Source organism: Peromyscus californicus, unplaced genomic scaffold (assembly GCF_007827085.1).
Source record: "Peromyscus californicus insignis strain IS unplaced genomic scaffold, ASM782708v3 Scaffold_10__1_contigs__length_136768540, whole genome shotgun sequence".
In the NCBI taxonomy this organism is placed as follows: Eukaryota; Metazoa; Chordata; class Mammalia; order Rodentia; family Cricetidae; genus Peromyscus; species Peromyscus californicus.
In genome coordinates this window covers 103,141,733-103,163,267 of record NW_026294391.1, presented here as the reverse complement: position 1 = coordinate 103,163,267, position 21,535 = coordinate 103,141,733, and the positions used below count along the sequence as shown (strand labels likewise).

At 36.4% G+C, this 21,535-nt stretch overlaps 1 long non-coding RNA gene across 1 annotated transcript in view; it reads right to left on the bottom strand.

Annotated features, from left to right (window-relative positions):
* LOC128115838 (uncharacterized) overlaps positions 1–10,262 on the bottom strand; it is a 35,195-nt gene extending 24,933 nt beyond the window's left edge. Inside the window, exon 1 of the long non-coding RNA XR_008220297.1 lies at positions 10,101–10,262. This is a non-coding gene — a long non-coding RNA (uncharacterized LOC128115838). The remainder of the gene's footprint in view (positions 1–10,100) is intronic.
* Between the last annotated feature and the right edge of the window lie 11,273 nt (positions 10,263–21,535).

Below are 21,535 nucleotides of genomic sequence, written 5' to 3'. Positions count from 1 at the left end.
TTCAACAAATGAAATAACAAGTCTCATAGTTCTCTCAGGTTTAGCCTACTTGACATACATGAATTGGTTTCCAACTGATTTGTCCTATGGTCTTCCTTCTCACTATAAAACAATCAGCTGTACCATCCAGATAAGAATTACTTTTCTTTTTCTGTAACCAAAACACTACTACTTTACTCCCCTCACACAGAGAGCTGTTTCTCTATTTCTAATTTGTTTTTAGTAAGTAATTAAATTTTCAATCACTAGTTATCTTAACATCTAATGAAAGCTAGCAAGCCCTGTAAACCATTCATAATAGTATTCTCAAGATAAACAGTTTATAATCCTTAGAAATGGTTTTTCTTAATATAGTTTTCATGTTTATTAACAGGTCCATATATAATTCTCTGTATTGTAGAAAAGATGTCAAATTCTCTATACTGTATAAAAATGATGTATCAATATGCATATACTTAAAACTTATAGTCATCAATTAATGTTTAGTTCCCACCTGTAAAGGTTCTTGGGAAAGTAACATTGGTAGATTTTGGTCTTGTCTGGCTTCCTGTTTCACAGTGGAATCTCTCACCTCTCTTTATGCACTCTTACCATGGTGTCACTTACTAAGTTGTACTATAGCTAAAAGACACCTGTCAAACATGTCTTAATGTGATAGAAAGGAAACTACAGAACTCTACAAAGTAAACATATTTTCTTTATAAGTAAACTATGCAGCCTCACATAGTCTTATGAGAAGATCCCAAATGAACTAATACAAAGGTGACATGTGATGGATAAAATAAAATGACAAGTTTATATTCGAAAGACATAAAAATTAGATTTCAGGGGTAAGTATCTTTGTTTTCTAAGACAAAGAAGAACACAGATAAGAAGTCCAGCTAAGACAAAATAGACAAATATGAGGCTTATCTAGACACGTTTTTCTCCTATTGAAAGAATTCCTATTGATTTTCCTTTACAGAGAAAAATTATAATCAGCTAAATGCTATAAAGCTTTCCTTTACATACCACTTATATTTGATAGATATTATTTATTTTCTTTTTTAATTTAATTTTTAAATATATATTTTAGAACATCCTATATATAAATTCCTCTGGTGCCCTGCCCAATTCCCTGTCAAATTAATAACTTCTTTACTTATATATAAACATATTTAATTATATAATAATTGTGTGTGTGTGTGTGTGTGTGTGTGTGTGTGTGTGTGTGTGTGTGTGTGTATCATGCTGAGTTAATTTTGTGTCACTCATATGTGTATTTATTTAGGGCTGACCACTTGGGATTGGATAAGGGGCTTGTTATTGGAGTTCACTGATTCTCCCTCTATCAGAAGGAATATCAATTGGTATATTCATTGTGCAGATCTTGTTCAGGCAACTATATTGTTGAGATTTCTTGAGGATATCTTTCCTATTGTATATAGAAAACACTATCTTGAACCTGACATCATAGTTTAGCTTTTACGACCATTCCAACTGTTCTGTGATGTTTCCTGAGACTTAGCTGTAGATCTTGTATTGTAATTGTAACAATAGGGCCTGGGCACCCCAGGGACATTAATTCTCTGTATTTTGATTGTCCCCATATGCTACAAAAAAGCAACATAATTTGTTATCTAGATTGATGATTACAGGGTGTTGTCATTTAAAATGATTATTATATCTGGGCTCAGCATAGAAAGTTCTGAAAAATAACTCAACATGCCTTGCCCAAAGGCCTAACTTTTATTAATATGGTATCTGTCTTCTTTTCACCTTCAGAATAGGAGAATAGCTTTTAAAAAAGGTTAAGAAATCTGTTTGCATTTTTATCAATTATTTACTTATGCTTAACATTTGCCTGTCAGGAGTCTTTTGAAATACCATATATTCAGGAACCCAATTTTCAAATATTTTCATGAATGAACAGTTTCGTTCATCTGGAACACAACACATAGTAATGATTACAATTCTCATTTATTGTTATTAATATTTAGCCATTTTGTAAATCCTTTCAAATTTGAGACCTAATCCTTATATATATAAAAGTTTAGCATTGTTGGAAGCTTGGGTAATCAGTTTTAGGGTTTTTGTTGTTGTTGCTGTTGTTGTTTATTGGTGAAATTATTAAGGCCACTCCACGTAGTTAAAAGGAGATTTATTTAATGGCGTAACTTACAAATTAAGGAATAGGTAGGTCGCGGAGTCTGGGGAAGGTGTATCACAGTCCAGCGGTGTTCTCTGGAGCTCTGCTCAGTCCACCTCTCCAGTCCAGGGTCCCGCCCCAGAGAGAGCGCCCGCCGATCCAGATCTCGGGTCCCCCGGCGCCTCCCTTGGCCCCGCCTTGTAGGCGTGGCAGTTGCCGAAGTCTCAATGGGGGTTGGAACTTCCAGATCAAAGCTGGAATGGCTACCCACTACATCTCCCCCTTTTTGTCTAAATAAGAAAGTTCTAACCTAATACAAGACTATATACAAAGGAATGGTTATCAAATATTGTCCAGGAATAATGAGGGATAATGACCTAGATAAGATGGAAGTACAACCAATGCAAACAATATCAAGCAAGAAACACATACTAACGTTTAGAGAAGTATAGAGCATAGGTAAATGGCATGTTACAAAGATCCTATGGCGTCCAACGTGGTGGCAAGAGTTTCCACCTAAAAACTGAGAAACAAGATTCTAAAACGGAGCTAAAAACAGTTCCTAATTGTTTCTCTCAAATGAGCGGCAGCTGCCGGTTTGAGCTACTGGCCGGTTGCTGGCGTGCACGCTCGACCTGCAGTATGGCGGGAATGAGGCCTCTGCAAGTGGCACATTAAGCTACATTGTGGATTTAGCCTTTGCTAGTACAAAACAAAAGAGGTTTTTGGGCTACACGCTGCTTGGATAAAAGCATAGACCCACGATAGCTCCCAGAGCTGGTGGTAAAGTACCACGCCACGTTGGGAAGCTGAGGTGGGCGGAGCCAGCAGCCACAGCTGCTACAGCTTAAAGCAATAGATTCACAATAAGACAGATTCAGATGTAATAGTTTAAAATGTGTGTAAAATATACATAGGCTTGAAAGAGACAAAAAAAAGGTGATATATACAGTATAGAAACAAATACATGGTTTTAAAAAATAAAGTCTTTAAAGAGACAGTAAAATTAATATAAAAAATAAGCCACGTAGAGATGACTATTACACAGAGAGTCTGGATTGTGTTGTCTTTGGGATTCTTAACTACAGAGAGATGTTTGATTGTAAAGGAAGCTGAGTTAAACCAGTATGTATATTTTAAAGATACTTTGACTTCAAAATTTGGATGTAAGGATATGTTGCTTTGGAAAAGAGTCTCTTTTGTTTCCACAGAAAGCAAGAGGCTATGGATTTGTTCCAGATTAAGACACATCAGGTTTGACCAACCAAGACCCCCTGAAAGGTCTCCGATGACACCATGGCCCAGATGATCCAACATCCAGAACCATTTCAAGGCAACTGGCTCAGACGAATACACCGTCATGGACTACTCCATAATCCTAAAATGTTCTTTGTGTCCCCATAAGATACAGCGCCCCCCTCCAGCAGGAAGTAGTAAGAGAAGCTACGCCCAAATTCCCAAATATACCAAGCTGACTTTGGAGATGTGTAAAGGTTAAAACCTTCCTTTTTAAGAAAAGAAAAGGGGAGGTGCTGTGGGATGGTCTGTATGTCAAATGTGTTGCTGATTGGTCAATGAATAAATCACTGATTGGCAGTGGCCAGGCAGGAAGTATAGGCGGGACTAACAGAGAGGAAAATTAAGAGAACAGGAAGCTGGGAAGAGAGACACTGCCAGCCGCCATCAGGACAAGGAAGATGTAAAGTACCGGTAAGCCACAAGCCACGTGGCAAGGTATAGATTAATGGAAATGGATTAATTTAAGCTGTAAGAACAGTTAGCAAGAAGCCTGCCACGGCCATACAGTTTGTAACCAAAATAAGTCTCTGTGTTTACTTGATCGGGTTTGAGCGGCTTGGGACTGGCGGGTGAGAGAGATTTGTCCTGACCGTGGGCCAGGCAGAAAAACTCTAGCAACAGTTGTTTGTTTTGTTTTGATATTTTTGTTTGTTTAAGATTGCCTTTTTAGATTGAATTGGGGCTTTCAAAAACAAATGAAGAGCTAAGAAGGTTATGTAAGCTTGGGTTCAGTAGTATTTTCACAGTAATCTTTCATTGCATGGAAATTTTCCTGAAGCTAGGGCGGGGGTAACCAGAACCTAATGTCAAATTCAAATATTTCTATAACAATTCCCAACCTGTGTCCATCACTCAAGTTATGGGTTTGGCACTGAGATGTCACTAGACCAACTTAGTAAATGGTTCTCTATCACCAAGAAAAACAGACTAAGAAAAAGAAAACACAAATGTATATGGCTATCCAAAATCTAAAATCAAATATGTCCTGCAGTAACTGCCACTAACCCTAACGGCCATCGTTACATTAAAAGGTACAATCCTGCCGGGCAGTGGTGGCGCATGCCTTTAATCCCAGCACTCGGGAGGCAGAGCCAGGCGGATCTCTGTGAGTTCGAGGCCAGCTTGGGCTACCAAGTGAGTCCCAGGAAAGGCGCAAAGCTACACAGAGAAACCCTGTCTCGAAAAACCAAATAAATAAATAAATAAATAAATAAATAAATAAATAAAAGGTACAATCCCTGCTACTAACTCATCAGCCAACACAAACTCCAAATGTCATGTACTCTCATGTCATAAACTAATCCTGGATTCCAAAGAAGGGACATTAGGAAGCTCAATCCAAAAAGAACAAGTCACAATCCAAGGAACTCATTCACAACCCTGGGTGCTCTTTGAAGATGACAGTGGGGGTATCAAAAGGGAAGAGCAGGGCTGTTTCTGCATTCCTGAAAAGTCACTAAGATTTATCAAAAGTGCATTTGATGTTCCTTTGTGGTTGCTAAAAACTGTCAAAAGACAAATTTTTCACAATTTTAAAATCCTAATTAGCTTTTATTTGGGATTCTAAAATTGGGCAACATCTTGTCCTATTAAAAAAAAAAAAAAGAAGTAATTTCGTTAGCGAAGGAGGTTGACTTTATAGACAGAAAATGTTTAAGAGAAGCAGAAAGGGGAGAACAAGAACATTCTTCATGAATTTTAGTTTGTTTATGAAAACTAGCTGCTTTCAGAGATCACTTGTATTACCTGGCATCTAGCACAAGAAGCTTTTTGGTTTGATTTAGTCTTTTGGGGCCTAGTGCAGGGCGCTAGCCAAAACAATGGCTTTCCATAAGCTTCATACAACATACTGCAGAAAAATGTCACATTTAAGCCAGGCGGTAATGGTACACGCCTTTAATCCCAGCACTCCGGAGGCAGAGGCAGGCGGATCTCTGTGAGTTCAAGGCCAGTCTGGGCTACCAAGTGAATTCCAGGAAAGGCACCAAAGCTACACAGAGAAACCCTGTCTTGAAAAACAAAAACAAAAACAAAAACAAAAAAAGAAAGAAAATGTCACATTTGTGTTTGTGTATAGAAATGCTCAACATAGCATAATTCTAAAATAAAATTTGTAAAAAAAAGAACAGAAATGTCCATCAATACAATTTCACATATATCACTATTTTCTATGTCCTTGGAATTGTCAATAAGCATAATTTTGAAATATTTAATATAAATGACACATAACAGAGAAATTTATTGCTATACTATAACAACTTCATCCCACAATAATTTTAAAATTATAGTAGTGGGGCTGATGAGATGGCTCAGTGGATAAAGTTGCTTGTCACTGTCAACCACAGCTCTCGTCTTAAAGGAAGAAGAAACAGTTTATTCTGGAGCCATTTAGAGTAACCACGGCCAGGAAACATAGATTTAGGATATTCAATGTTCCAATGTGGAAGCAGTTTCACAAGGTTTTTCTAGTTTTACAGAACAAAGAAAGTCATACATCACGGAAATTTTTTTTTCACAGCACCAAGCTTTATTCTCAGGAGTAACTGTCATTCACTCATATCAATCAAAGAAGTCCCTTCTTTACTCTGTACAGCAAAACTTTACATTTTCATAATTTGAAAACTAAAACACTGCCAACAACAAAAGACCTTTGACAACTTTATTGTCTATCATAAATCAATCTGGCAAGATCAAGTGACAAGATATGAAAAGTCAAACTTAAACTTCTGTCTGTTAAAATCATACTATTCTTTGTTTGTGTAGTGCATGGATTTACCTTTTGTAACCTACCAACAAGCAATATTTCTGGATGCTTGACATAGATAAAGTCACATTGCACAAGTAAAATTAAAACCTGTATCACTGCCATTTTTAAAAGTATAAAGGAAAAATGTTATAATATATAGAGTATCTTCACTATACAGTAAATCTGAACGCTTGTTGTGATACCTAGAATGCAGTTATCCTATGTGAAATTCTCATGTTCTAACATCCAAATTTATGAGTCCAGATATATCGGTGTCATTTCACTAGCATTCCTGGCCATCTTATAATATACACCCCCGGCATATTTTGAGAAATCTAACTCATACATTCTGAAGTTATGTTCAGAGTGAGGACTGAAGGCAGCCATCTTTCCTCCACATGAAATGCTTAAACAGCAGGACTAAATAAATGCACGTGACCATAGTGCCATAAATCAGAGGAAGATTGGGGGAAATGCAGATAGAACTAACATGTCTTTTCTATGTCTGGGCCCTAGCCTGAAGTTCCCACATTTATAGCAATGAACGCTGCTCTTGGTGTCTTTGAGTTAGGTAGCCATAGTACCTCTTTCATTAATTAATATCATGTTCTAATTTGTTCCTAGCATGCCCACTTTGACAAAAAAACATCAAGGAAATTTTAAAATACATTGCTTGGTATATCAGAGAGGCGGGTACATCAAGATGGGGGAAGCTTTTCTATAGACTCAAGATGCTATCTGATAGCATTCTTAGCTTTTGGATTGGTAGAAGCCAGTTGACTATTAATTTAATAGACGCTAAAACATTTTTATCTATTGCCATGAGACGTTAGTTCCAACACAGTGTGAGGTGGAGAAAGGAACAGCTGTTCTGAAGGGCCATAATATAGTCCAAGATAAGGTCATTAGACTCTGGACCTGCAACAATGCAACCACTCCACTGGACTGAAAATCTGAGCAGCCAACCAGTCTCTGCAGATGCAGCTTCCTTTCAGGGATTTTCCTTCACACCACATAAGCCTGACAACCTGAGTTGATCCCTGGAACTCACAGAAAGGTGGCTAGAGATAACTGATTCACAAAATTGCTCTCTAACCTCAACACATTAGGCATGCAACATACTCCTTCATACACATCAAACAATACACAATAACAATAATAATAAGAGCAAATATAAATATTTTAAATAGAAATAATAAAAGCATGATTGATGAAAGAATAGGCAAATTTTAATAGTGGAGCCATGTGTTGTAAAATGTTTAATATATATATATATATATATATATACATACACACATATTTATATATATGTATATATATTAGTATATACGTACCAACGTGTGGATATTATGCACAATATTTAGAGTGACATTATTAGGAATAAGTACGATTGCTTATTTTTTTTCTATTTTCCTGTGTCATACCAAAGAGGAGATATTAATGAAATAATAACATTATAATAACCTTAACCTATAATAACCTATAATAAATAGCTAATATAGTTCCAAATCTTGTGGACATCTGGATATATTCAATGCACGATCTCAAGTGTGCAGACTGACTTAGATAGGGCGTCATATTGGCCAGATGGTTGTATCTTACAATTTGACTATTTGTTTTAAAGTTCTGTAACTAACTTGTTTATTCAGTCCTAATACATGAAAAAGTATAATGTTGGGGTGTAGCTAGAGTTTTCCTGCCTGGCCCACAGTCAGGATAAATCTCTGCCACTCGCCAGTCCCACAACCGCTCAGACCCAACCAAGTAAACACAGAGACTTATATTGCTTACAAACTGTATGGCCGTGGCAGGCTTCTTGCTAACTGTTCTTACAGCTTAAATTAATCCATTTCCATTAATCTATACCTTGCCACATGGTTCATGGCTTACCGGCATCTTCACTGTTTGTCATCATGGCGGCTGGCAGTGCCTCTCTCAGCCTTCCACTTCCCAGCTTTATTCTCCTCCTTGTCCTGCCTACACTTCCTGCCTAGCCAATGGCCAATCAGTGTTTTATTTATTGACTAATCAGCAACACATTTGCCATACAGAACATCCCACAGCATTGGGGGACAGGAAAGAATATGATAAAATAAACTTTCTGAAATTCTTAAAGAATAGATAAATTTTAAAAAACTATAATGCATAGCTATAGTTGTGTTTTGATAAAAAAAAGAAACTACGTAGTGAAAATTACTAGTCAGTGCTCAGTAAATGTTTGTTAGCCGTATTATTTCATTCCTTTAATAAATACTAATACTTCTCATACCAGACACTTTATGAAGTGTCACTTCATTGTTATAACATATTTATGATTTTATTGATGCCTATGGGTAGGTATAGATTCATGGCATATGGTCCTTAGAATATATCGGAAATAAAACATAACCAATTACAGATCTCCTAACTCCAGGGTATGCTATGCTAATGTAGTATTTGATCTTTTGAAAGAACACTCATAATACCTCATAATACTAGCACAAACCTATTCCTATGAATAGTGCACACAAAATAAATAGCCCCACAAAGTAGATCATTATTATATATTTCTTTACTTCATTCCCAGACGCTGAATGATCACAACATATGAAACTTATCTTTAATTTAACAACTTCCTGAACAGTATTAGAAAAGTTTCATTTGTGAAGAAACTATGTATCACTGAAAGCTTAAACAATACTGGTAACAAGTTAGTGTTACTTGGGAAAATAAGGGCTCAAGTTCTTAGAATTTTGTTTGTTTGTTTGTTTGTTTTTGTTTTTTGTTTTGTTTTGTTTTGAGACAGGGTTTCTCTGTGTAGCTTTGCACCTTTCCTGGATCTCACTCTGTAGAACAGGCTGGCCTTGAAATCACAGAGATCCACCTGTCTCTGCCTCCTGAGTGCTGGGATTAAAGGTGTGTGCCACCACTGCCCGGCAAACTTTTTTCTTTTCTTTTTTAAATAAAAAATTTACATTCTTCCTGGGGAAAGGAGCAGAGGCTTTATGATAAATCTTTATAAATTTTGTAGACTACTGTCCTCAGAACATATGTTGTGTGGCAATTCTGTCCCATTGGAAATTCCATCCTGGAGGAAAGCTCATTAAAACTCAGGAAGTTATAAAGAAGACTCATTAAGACTGCAAAAGTAAATAACTCATAAGTCTTAGGAAGTCCCTGAAACTTAATAGATTCATAATGCCCCTAACTCCTAAAGGGTTTATGAGAAGTAAGGACTTTTGAGAGTAGGAGATTTTATGATATATTGAGTTGTAAGCAACTCTTGCAAAGAGTTCAGGGTTCCAGTTTTCATGAGTTGTCACTAACACTGGGGTGGAATTTTAATATTTAAGCTTCCTTCAAGTCCTCTGAATCTCCAAATATACACCTGTACTGAAATAGGTAACCACAATACAGTCATCAGTTGACCAAGATGAACTCTGATGATAAAATTACTTTGGTTGGCTCTCTATCTGGAGTGAGTAGATATTTGTTAATTCTCCATAAGAATAATGTCACATCACAGAATAACATAGATAGTACCATCTTAATCAAAGCAGTTGTGATTACCCACAAGAGATTCCCAACAAGATCGGGTCTTAACATTCCCTCAGAGAAGGACATGGTGGATAGAATCACTGAACTCTTACCTGAAATTTCAGCTGCTCCCTCCCTCCTGCATGTCTCTACTTAGCTGTAAGTAATTTTGCCCCTCCTGTAATGGGTCTCAGGAGGTGTAAGCATATAGAGGGAGTGAAAAAACAACTGGGGGGAAGTCTTCATCATCCATGGTGAGGTCACTATTTTTGATAATGCAGTGTGTAGGCTACCCATATTACTGTAGGAAATCCTTCACTCATGCTTCCGTATGGAAATCCAATAAAATCATTGGTTCACCAAGCTACACTTGGACAGAATTGTTTCTTTGGTCTGTCATTGATACTGTACCTTGGATGAATACATGTTTTCTCACGTTTCCCAATGAAATATTTATTCATCGTCAGTGGGTTTGAATCGTCTGATTTCAGTAAAATGAATGTATGTTCTTGAGGCCATTACTTAGTTCAGCAAGGAATACAAGTTGCTATGGTTTCAAATCAAGCATTTCTTTAGGATCTAGAATACAACAAGCAGGAAATCAACAAAATGGCAGGTTTCAACATCTATTATACATTATATAATCACAATGGCACCATTTTCTTATATAAGGGGTATAGTTGTTACAAGGGTACCAGGTCTATCTCCAAGCCTTCAAAGTGGTAGTCAGTGTTCACTGCTTTAGAACAGAATGAAATTTCAAAAGATCAAAACACTAGATTTGAACTAGAACTATAAATTATGTAGTCTATGATCATATATAGCTAAGGCAAGTACTAGGAATTTTATAAAATTACTTAGAGAATAAAACTGAATAATTTTGAAAATAGCTTCATGTGGAGACACTGAAATGCCAACCATGAAGAATCTCACCATATATGTGTGTATGAATGCATTATATATATATACATGTATATATATGTATATACCTTAGTATATACACCATATATATTTTTATAAATACATATTAAACACATAATATAACACACACACACACACATTGCAGTTCATGAGGAAGTGGATAATTAAAGTTGCTTCCCACAAGCTCCTTCTTTACTCTGGAAGCTTTTGGAAGAGGTCACAAACCTTCAGTTAGACTGAGAAGCTGAATTTGTAAATCATGATAACATCCAAGTTCAACATATTGCTGTCATCAGACTTATGTTTATATGCTAAACTTACATGTCCATATTAATGAGTATGGCTTATTATCTTATTGACACAAGCACTCATGAAGTTCATTTATGAACACAAAAGCCATCAATATCTGTATAACAGTATTTAATTCAAATTTCATCTCCCAACTGTTGATTTTATTCTTTCTCACTCTGACACTAAAGCTGCACTAGCATAAAATCCATAATGTTCTCTCCATGCTCATAAGAGACCAGGTAGGAAAATGCTTCAAACTTTCCAAACATATATTACATAATGTATGTTTTCTATCTTCCAAAATCCAACAACTGCTTCTCCATTTCCAAGTAAACTATTGTCTGATTTGAGAGGAAATGTTGTGTGCAGAAATATGTGAATACAGAAACTGTTGTGGTTTATCTTTTGCCACAATTTTGTCTCATTTACATTACCAAATTTTTATGACTATTTTGATCAGTAACTAAGTAAGCATGGCCTTTTTGCTAAAGTTTTTTTCTAGGTAGAACTGTAATAAATTCCTTTTATAAACAAAATCTTAACTGAAAAGCCACAGTAGATGGAAAGGAGAAAGGATATTCCTTTGTAAAATCCAGTGAACATCTGCAATAGTTTTACAGCACATTTAAGCAGTCTAGGGTTTTATATCTTTACCTGCCTTCCTTTTCTTAGTTGCTCCTTATAAATTTGACAGTTATGAAATCAGAGTTGACCTCAAACCCAGTCTTGAGTTTGAGTGCCAGGAAAAGTACCTAATTTTTATCTCGATTACAGATAAAATTGTAAAAAAAATAATTGTAAAAAAAAATAGTTGTTTAGAACAAAATGCCCAAAAAATGAGGGGAGGAAAAACAGAAAAATAAGCAGCAATATTTAATTATATATAATAGTTATTCATTATATGGAAGCTATGTTTTGGGATGGTATCTAGAATGCACTTGCTCTGTTGGGGGGTCTCTTCAATAATTAAACTGACCTAGACCAATACTACCAAAATAAGAGTACTATGTAAGAGGCACACATTTCCAATTTTGCTATTTGTAAAGGCAGTAAAGCAAAAGAAAATATTATCAAATAGTACATGCATATCCTACACAACTTCCATGGAACTACCAATGGTGTCAATGCAAGGTGCCATTTTTCCGTAACTGTACTATACCACCTACTAACAAAGAAAAGATGAGATTGAAAATAATGGTACTGAGCTGAATTGTTTGAAGCCAGTGTCCCATACATGGGGAAAGCGCATTTAGTTCAGCAGCAATACAGCACAGTGTGAAGATATTGTGCTTAGACACAGATACTCCAGAAAAGAAAAATGTACAAGACGAGTCAAGATATAAAACCATAGTACACTGTTAAATAACCTTGAAACATACACAGACTGCAGTCTTTAGAGAGAGACATTCACCTCATTGTACAAGGAGAGGGGAAGGATGTGTATGACCTTGTTTTTCTTGAGGTTCTAATATTATCAAACAATCTTCTGAAGAAGCTTCCCCATGGTCTTGGAAACCTTAGAAAGTTATGAGAATTAGACCTAGAGGAGAACAAACAGGAGTCCTTGCCCAATGAGATTGCTTACCTCAAGGATTTACAGAAATTAGTCTTAACAAACAACCAGTTGGCCACTCTTCCCAGAGGCATTTGTCACCTCACTAACCTCACACACCTTGCCCTTGGAGAGAACCTGCTAACTCACCTTCCTGAGGAAATTGGTACACTGGAAAATCTAGAAGAACTGTATTTGAATGACACCCCAAGTCTTCACAGCCTCCCCTTTGAACTGGGTCTCTGCAGCAAGCTATCAATCATGAGTATTGAGAACTGTCCACTCAGTCACCTCCCACCTCAAATTGTTGCTGGAGGGCCTTTGTTCATTATTCAGTTTTTAAAGATGCAGGGTCCATATCGTGCCATGGTCTGATGTAAACTGCTGGTCCCACACACTGTTCAAAAATAGACTGCCATTAATGTTTCATATCTATATCTGTTTCTGTGGATATTGATCTATGGCAGATTTATAAAGACTGCATTATGTGTTTCTGCTAATAGAAGAATCATAGCCATTTAGATTTTTTTAATTCTGTAAAGAAAAAGGCTTATATAAGTTTTCTTTGCTAAATTTGATGGACGGTTTTCTGTTATGTAATCTGATATACCAGTTTGTTTAAAAATCTTCCAATAAATTATGAAGTCATTAAATTTAAGGGATAAAGTAATATAGTTAGATATGTGTTTCTTTTAGGAAAATGTGGGCCAAAAGTTTTGTTGCAACTTTTCATATACATTTCCCCTTAAAATTTCAGATTTATATAATAGCATAAACCCTGAAGGTAGACTTTTTCTTTAACTTATTTTGAAATTTGAAATTTAAATTTTATATATTGTTTACAGTCAGAGTGAATCACTGGATTATTTTGATTTGCTCTGTTTTAATCAGTCAGATACAGAGTTTATATTCTCTGTTAAAGAATTTGCATCAGTTAGTTTAACTATTATAAGATACTTTGTTGAAACAGCTGGCAAACAGAACATATACATTTAGAAATCAAAATTTCATTACTTTTATTTCTTTAATAACTCTAAAGTAAATATCTGGAGTGAATCTTTGGGGTGGGGTACTGAGCCCTTTCCTAGAATAAGTATTTTTACTTTGGGGGAGCAGAAATCTGTGGTGAAAGGTTTTCTTTTCCATTCCTGTAAGTTGCAGATCCACAAAAATTTAATGGAAATTTGGCAAATAAATTACACATAAACTCACATTCTATATATGTATATACAATGCTATATAGATATGTATTATTTACCTCATAAACTACAATAGGTAACTTTTGCTTAAGTTTTAATATAATTTAGACTAGACAAACCATGGGAGCATCTCCATAATTGTTTCCACTTGTTTATAGGGAAGCAGTATAAGTGCTAGAGTCTCACTTAGAAGTTCCAATCACTACTTTTCCCACACATTTCTTTATAATTACAAAAGGTAATTAGCCTTTTTTCTGCTTCAATTTTTTCAACTTTGGGGAAGATTATGCTAAAAATAAGAGTAGTAATAGAATTTATTGAGCCTTGACACATGTCATGTTTTACTTTATGCAATGAGGGTACAGTGAGAATTAAATTACAATACTACTAAAGTATACAAAATAATAGCTGCAGATAAATGCTGAATATATTTTAAACACATTTTTATTACTAATTCAATTAACATTTATTATTTATTAAGTATATGGCAAGCACTATGCTCCTTCCTGGGAAAATATGATTTAAAAATATAGTTCAATGCTTCAGAGAATTATACTGGGAGACTAATGTGCTTACAGAAAAAGTTATTTAAGTTATTTTTCTCTTGGATAATTTTCCTTCTGTTGGCATGTCATGTCCAATTCAGAAGTGACAGTTCTTGTTTTATCTTATTATATTTTATTTTGCTGTATTTGTAAAAATGAACAAATGAATGAACAAACAAACAAATGAATGAATGAATGAATGAATGAATGAATGAATGAAAGAAAACCTAGACACTAGGATGAAGATTACCAACTGAACTGTCACTTATACCTACTGGGAGAGAGAAAACCAGTTTTCTCCAGTGGAAACTGGTATATCAACCACTCCAGGACAGGCCTCATGTTAAGGAGTATTTGACCAACATATAATAGAGTTTTGTTGTTTCTGTGATTTTAGTTGGTTACAGTTTGGTGGCTTGTTTTATTTTGGCTTTATGGGCATCTTTTTACTTTGTTTCCTTACTTTTGCTTTTTTATTGGGGGGGGTGTTGTTATATTGAAAGTTTTGTTTGTTTTTTTCAGAAGGAACTTAAAGTTGGGTGGGTAAGAAAATGGAGAGAATCTGGAAGGACTTGTGGGAGGGGAAGAATATGATCAATATATATTCAAACTTAAAAGTTGTTTTAAATAATGAAAAATTCAGATTACTAAAATTAGAAGTGAATATAAAGGAGGGCAGTATAAGGAGGATCAGATATATGAAAGTTTTACTGGTTATGACAATAATTCCCAGACTTCCTGTTCCCAGGAACTCTTTAGGGATGCCTTACATTTATAAAAAAATATTGAAGACACAGAAAATATTTTATTTGGCTATATCAATTGATTTTTTGATATCAAAATTGTAATTATAATATATTTTTCCTTAAAAATTAAAAACGAAGAATACTAGAACATATCAATACACTTTTATATCTTCTAGAAAACTTATTGTATACTGATAAAAAATGAAAGCAGAAATGTTTCCCATATTAAAATTGATGTTTCTAGAAAAGAAGTATCAATGGTGGTAGCTTGACTATATAAAGGTACATTCAACATTTCTATTTGGGTTACAAATAAAAATGTATCCAATATTCATCTTCAGCAAATGTCTATGAAAATAATCAAATAGCTCTATGAAAATTATATATATATATATGTTTATAAAAGTTAGCCTTTTTTGGCTTCAATTTTTTTCAACTTGTGGAAGAACATGATAAAATTAAGAGTAGTAATAGGATTTATGGAACCTTGACACATGTCAGGTTCTACTTTAATCTTTTAACATGCAAAAGATTTATATGATCTGAAGAGAAACCAGAGTATTAAATGTGAGGAAAGAGATGGCCAGACCGTAACCCACAACTCCAGAGAGGCAAGCTAACAGGGAAAGACCCTAGGAGGGACACATGGATGACCCTGTGAAGAAGTGGATGAGATCTACATGAGTGGACTGGGTGTGGGGGGGTGGCAGAGGGCGAGGAGTGGGGGATGAGAACATAGGGAAATGGGAGGGTCAAGCTGGAACAGGGACAGAGTGGGAGGGCAAGGAGGGAGGTACCATGATAGATGAGGACATCATGGGAATAGGAAGAGGCAGGGGGCTGGGGAGGCTCACAGGAATCCACAAGGTTGACTCCACCTTGGTCTGCTGGCAGTGGTCCAGAGGGTGCCTGGACCGGTCTAATCTAACCAGCCTAGCAAATAACCTAGCTGTTATCACAGAGCTTTTGTCCAGTGACAGATGGAGGCAGATACAGAGATCCATGGCCAGGCACCAGACTGAGCTCCGGGAATCCAATTGATGAGAGAGAGGAGAGATACTGCAGGCGAGGGACGTCAAGATCATGATGGGAGGACGTGCAGAGATGACCGGCCACTCTAGTGGAAGCCCGTGAACTGTGGACTAGTGGCTGTGGAGCCCCCATGGGTCTGGACTAGGCCCTCTGGATAGGAAGACGGTTAATTGGCTCGAACTGTTTGGGGGGCACCAAGGCAGGGGGATCAGGATCTGTCTCTGGTCTATGGGCAGGCTTCTGGAATCCGGTGTCTGTAGTGTGATACCTTGCACAGCCTTGGTGTAGTGGGAAGGGGCTTGGACCTGCCTAGGCTCAGTATGCTGGGCTCTGATGACTCCCCATGGGAGACCTCAATTTGGGGGATGTGGAGATACAGGGTGGCTTGGGAAAGAGGGCTGGGGGGTGGGAGGAGGGAGGAGGGGGGATCTGTGGATAGTATGTGGAATGAGTAGAAAATTTCTTAACAAAGAAAAATGAAAAAAAAATTAATATGCTGTTTATACAATGAGGTTATATATCTTATATATTAGTGGCATTGATTACTATATGAATCTTTCAGTTAATCCAAACTTATTGGACACTTCTCCATCAAAGTTCTTATTGCAACATCACATACTGGCACATAATAGTCACTTGATTAGAATATAGTCACTTGATTAGAATTCACTGATAAAATGATTTTTTTTTATTTATACTTCGGGCACTATTTTAGAAGGTGAAAATACAGCTACTAATTACATAGGAAAATCCACCTTGTCTTGTGGAGCTGGCATTCAAGTGGTCATAAAACATATTTAAATATAGAATATATTAGAATGTACTGAGTACCATTGAAGAAAACAGCACATATTTTAAATAAATTGAACATAATTCACATCCAAATTAGCATACAAAGTAAACTCAAGTTTTGCAATTCATCTTAGAAAGTATTCATTTCCAAGGTTACTACTGCAAAATTTCATGAGGGAGACTCTATAGCAACCAAAAGATGGTTACTTTAGCTGGTTATAGACAGTATGAATTAGGACATATTTAAGAGTGTGTATACTGTTTGAGTATAATACTCTTCATAGTCATATATGACTCTGATCTACATTTTTATTGTAGCACTCATTTCAAAGATGTGTTCCCTTGATTAAAAGGTATGGCAGGCAAAGACTGAAATAAAATAGTATGACCTACTGTGGTGATAACTATCTTCAAATCTGGAGAATGAACTCCAAGTGCATGCTGGATTGAAATCAGATCAAGAATGACATTTTCACTCAATAGTGGTGAAGAAAAATACAAGTTATAAGTATAAACATCATTCATGGAAGACAGCATATATTTTAAGTTTCCATCACGTCAATGCTAAGGGTAAAATGACAAGCAAGTATAAATTATGCTCAAAGTAATATAGCTATATCATAATATATAGCATAATTAGCATATATCCAATTGAATTAAATCAAACCAAATTTATTTTTGAGACTAAATATTCAAATTTTTGAGAGCAAATATTCAAAAACACCAGGAAAGGAATGTTTCTTTTATCATTTGTTTAAATGATGCTTAATGTGATATCACATATATGAAGCAAATGATCAGCAAAAGCCAATGAAGGCATTAGTAGTAGTCCATAAGCAATTTTGTTTTCATGAATAGACATTTTCAATAAAATGAGTGAAGGAGTTTGGGGAAACTATATAGATATAGATATAGATATAGATATAGATATAGATATTATAAACTATAATATATATGTATAAAATATGCTCCTACAAGTAAGGTTTTCTTAAGAACACGCTGAATTTAACACTATATTCTGCACACACAAACCACTGAAGTTGAGGTTTTTTTTTTTTTTAGTAAGTTTGAATAACTAAGAAAAACATTTTAAAATTTGTTAGTTTTATGTGAGACTTTAAAGTTAAAAAATTAATTAGCTATCTCGGCTTGAAAGTTTAATTGTGGCGATTCTAAATCCAACTACTTTAAAACTATCGAATATCAAGAATATCTCAAAATGAGCTTAGCATTGTAGGACTTATTCCATGTAATCCCTACTTTTCTTATTAGGCATGATGATAGCATATTACTATAGAGAATGTATTATAGACTTAGAAAATCCAAAAGCTCTCCAACTTTCATGTATTTTAAGATATTTGAAAATGTGCTTTTGATGTAATATTGACTCATGAATATTTCTCTCTTTTCTCTACTATTATTCACAATATTTCTATTGTTCCATATATAGCCACTACTACCAGTTGTAGGCTACATTTTGGGTGTACTATAATGACTTGACTCCAGCCCCAAACATGTGACAGAAGATTGCCAATCAGAATCTTCCAGCCCCTGGCCTGTGAAAGTAGTTCAAATGTGTGTTTGGCACAATTACAGCAATGAAACTCAATCATAAGACATTTCACAGAATTTCTGGCAATGGGATTCTTCAACTGGAATTGTAATCAGTCATAAATCTAGCAGGCATATCCAACCCATGATCCTCAGGCCACATGTAATCAAGAATACCTATGAATGCAGCCCAAGACAAAATTGTTAATTTGCTTAAAGAGATTCATTGTAAATTTTTTTGACTTGTCTTTTTTTATATTTTTATTTTATAATTAATTTAATTTTACATAGCAGCCACGGATTCCCCTGTCCTCCCTCCTCCCACCCCCAAACTCCCCCCCCCCCAATTCACCCCTCATTCCCACCTCCTCCAAGGCAAGGTCTCCCCTGGGGATTCAGCTCAGCCTGGTAGATTCAATTGAGGCAGGTCCAGTCCCCTCTTCCCTACACCAAGGTTGACCAAAATGTCTTAGCATAGGCCCTAGGTTCCCAAAAGTCAGCTCCTGCACCAAGGACAGGTCCCGGTCCCACTGCCTGGGGGCCTCCTAAATAGTTCAAGCTAATCAACTGTTTCACTTTTCCAGAGGGTCTGATCCAGTTCCATAGGGGCTCCTCACCTATTGGTTCATAGTTCATGTGTTTCCACTAGTTTGGTTATTTGTCCCTGTGCTTTTTCCAATCATGGTCTCAATATCTCTTGCTTATATAATCCCTCCTCTCTCTTGCCAATTGGAATCCTGGAACTCCACCTGGGACTTGGCCATGGATCTCTGCATCTGCTTCCATCACTCACTGGATGAGGGTTCTATCATGAAAGTTAGGGTGTTCAGCCATCTGATCACCAGAGTAGGTCAGTTCAGGCTTTCTCTCAACCATTGCCAGTAGTCTATCATGGAGGTATCTTTCTGGATTTCTGGGGACCTCTCTAGCCCTCTGCTTCTTCCTATTCCCATGAGGTCTTCATTTATCATGGTATCTCTTTCCTTGTTCTCCCACTCTGTTTCTGATCCAGCTGGGACCTCCTGCTCCCCTAAGCTCTTTTTCCCCTGAACCTTGCCCTCCATTACCCACCCCCCATGTCCAGTTTGCTCATGTAGATCTCATCCATTTCTCTGTTGTTGGGCGATCCCTGTGTCTTTCTTAGGGTCCTCTTTACTAGGTAGCCTCCCTGGAGTTGTAAGTTGCAGTCTGGTTATCCTTTGCTTTACATCTAGTATCCACTTATGAGTGAGTACATCCCATGTTGTAGCCCTCCTATATACAAATGACAAATGGACTGAGAAAGAAATCAGAGATACATCACCCTTTACAATAGCCACAAATGATATAAAATACCTTGGGGTAACTAACTAAGCAAGTGAAGGACCTGTATGACAAGAACTTTAAGTCCCTGAAAAAAGTAATTGAAGATGTCAGAAAATGGAAAGATCTCCCATGCTCTTGGATAGGTAGGATCAACACAGTAAAAGTGGAAATCTTATCAAAAGTAATCTACAGATTCAATGCAATCCCCATCAAAATACCAACGCAATTCTTCACAGACCTGGAAAGAATAATACTCAACTTCATATGGAAAAACAAAAAACCCAGGATAGCCAAAAGAATCCTATACTATAAAACAACCTCTGGAGGCTTCACCATCCCTGACCTCAAGCTCTACTATAGAGCTACAGTAATAAAAACAACTTAGTACTGGCATAAAAACCAACATGTGGACCAATGGAACCGAACTGAAGACATTAATCCGCACACCTATGAACATACGATTTTCGACAAAGTTAAAACTGTACAATGGAAAAAAGAAAGCATCTTCAACAAATGGTGCTGGCATAACTGGATGCCAACATGTAGAAGACTGCAAATAGATCCATATCTGTCACCGTGCACAAAACTTAAGTCCAAGTGGATCAAGGACCTCAACATAAATCCAGTTACTCTGAACCTGCTAGAAGAGAAAGTAGGAAGTAGTCTTGAATGCATTGGCACCGGAGATCACTTCCTAAATATAACACCAGTAGCACAGACACTGAGAGAAACAATTAATAAATGGGACCTTTGAAACTGAGAAGCTTTTGTAGGGCAAAGGACACGGTCAACAAGACAAAACGACAGCCTACAATGGGAAAAGATCTTCATTGGAAATTTTTCATGGTAACTTGATTGCATAGTGCTTGAGTCTGAACTTTGTAGAGGACAACAGGGTATCACAATGTCACAGGGTTATAGACCACCCTGATAGACTATTAGAGACAAGCATTATCATAGAAAATGTCAGCTCTGATCACTGCTTTCTTCATTTTGATAACTTTAGTTTGTTCTTTCTGTAGTTCTTTCAGTCACAAAGTTAGGATATCAGGAATCTTTCTTTATAATTCAGGCATTATTTGCTATAAATTTCTACCCTAGTCCACTTTGTGGAAATCCATAGTTTTGATAAACTGTGTGGCTGGAGTTTTTCTGGTCCTGCCTGGCCCACAATCAGGACAAATCTCTCTCACCCGCCAGTCCCACAGCCGCTCAGACCCAACCTAGTAAACACACAGAGACTTATATTGGTTACAAACTGTATGGCTGTGAAAAGGTTTTTAGCTCTTAGCTATTGCTTGACCTCTTGGGCTTTTAACTCTGCAATTGGCTCTGTGTTTCTTATTTAATAAGACTGTTCATCTACATTACTGTGCTTTCAAAATTGAAATATAGTTTAATTGTAATATTTTATTAATTATTTCAGAATTTCATACAATGTATTGTACCCCAGGCCTCTCCAAAATTCCTTCTAGAGGCATCCTTACCACACCTCCAACCTCTATGAACGTTATGTCCTTATGAATTTTAATAATCCATGGAGTCCAATTTGTGCTATCTATATACTAATGGATGTGGTAACCATTAACTGCCATGTGGTTGACCAATCATGGACCATGCCCATAAATAAAACTGACTCCCCCAAATATATAACTGTATATAGTTAAGGTTGGGAGCTCATGAACCCCTTCCTCTTCCATGCTAGAATGTTGATTGGATTGATCTGTGTAAGCAACTACAGTCGAGGTGGGTTCCTGAATGCAGCAAGCCTGTCATGTCCAGGATATAGTCTTCTACCTTTACTACAGTCTTGCATAGCTCTGGCTCTTATAGTCTTTTCCCTCCCTCTTCCATGATGGTCTCTGAGCCATAGGGTGGGGGCTCAGGTTATAGACTTCCTACATATGGCTGT